Source organism: Eurypyga helias, unplaced genomic scaffold (genome assembly GCF_000690775.1).
Source record: "Eurypyga helias isolate BGI_N326 unplaced genomic scaffold, ASM69077v1 scaffold25459, whole genome shotgun sequence".
NCBI lineage: Eukaryota > Metazoa > Chordata > Aves > Eurypygiformes > Eurypygidae > Eurypyga > Eurypyga helias.
The window spans coordinates 1,688-3,004 of record NW_010274288.1 but is presented as its reverse complement, the minus strand read 5'-3'; positions in this window follow the sequence as shown (position 1 = coordinate 3,004).

Here is a 1,317-nt window from a genome sequence, read left to right as displayed (position 1 = left end):
GGGGGGTTATTTTCTATCGGGGGGTTCTAGCTGAGGGGTGTGTAATCGGGTACAGGGGTGGGCAATGCCTACTGGTGCTCCTCCACTGGGTTGCACTGGGTTTCTCCCAGTCTGTGCCGGTGTGATCCCGTGCAGAGCCAGGAGAGGGAGGGGGGACCCTGTCCCAGTAGGGTCCAGATGGGATCAGGGCTGTGGGTGTCAAAGAGGAGTTTTTGTTAATAGCGGATAGAGAAGGTGTCGTGGTTTAACGTGGTTTAATTCTGGATTCTGTTCCATAGGAGTTAGTCTCTCCCTTGGTTGCAGGGGTTTGTGCAGGCACGCTGACCCATTGCGCTCCACGGATCCATCCGCAGCGTCAGACAAAGGAATCAGGATCATTCCCAGCCCCGTGGGCAGCCAGCTCCATCCCGGGGTGCCGGACGTACTCCCCGTCTGCGCTCACCTGACCCACATCAAGGACGAAGCCCCGGCACAGGCAGCATGGTGTGGGCAGCCGTCGCTCTCTGCCTCCGTGAGTTACACCTTGTCCCCCCAAAACTCACCCCGCCTGGACCGCCTCACCTGTCTGAGGACCCCTTTCCACCTGGGGCACTGGGGATGCTCCAGCCCATGCTGCTTTTCATTCCCAACCCTTCGGCATCCGCAAGCGGCGGGACCCCAGCCACAGCTGCCGCTGCGTTAGGAATCCACACAAACAGATTCCCAGGGGCAGCTTTATCCCATTTTTGTCTTCTAAACCCACCCAGGGCAGGTGCAGGGGGGCACGGGGGCTGCTCTCCCGTAGTGTTCACCAGCACTTACTAAGTGTTATTAAACTGACAAAGAAAAGGCTCTTCCCAGACTATAAACATGGAGCTGCTTTAGAGCAGCCCCTGACCACCTGCACCTATGGTTCTGGATGTTTTACAGCATGAATATTTATAACCTGGATGTTTTACAACCCGCTCCCCCTTCGTTGCAGGTTTCTCCACAGACCTCGTGAAAGCCACGGCGGTGAGTCTCCACCAGCTGCTCCGGTGGCTCCGAACACCATGGCTTTGCCGAAACATGGCAGCTGGGGCTGGGGGCAGGAGAGCTGCCACGGCCCTGCCACGGTCCCCCCCATCCCCAGCTCCAGGGAGGCAAAGCCATGGGCTCCCTGCCGGACCCCTGTGCAGCCCATGACCCAGCCCTGTCCCATCCCATCCCATCCCATCCCTCGCTGCCCATCAGTCCTGTCCCCAAACAGAGGCTGGGACCCTGACCTGTCTCCCAGCTTGGGAGAAGCAGGGACAGCCCCGCTGTGGAAGGGTCCCCACACCCAAGCGTGACCGTGGT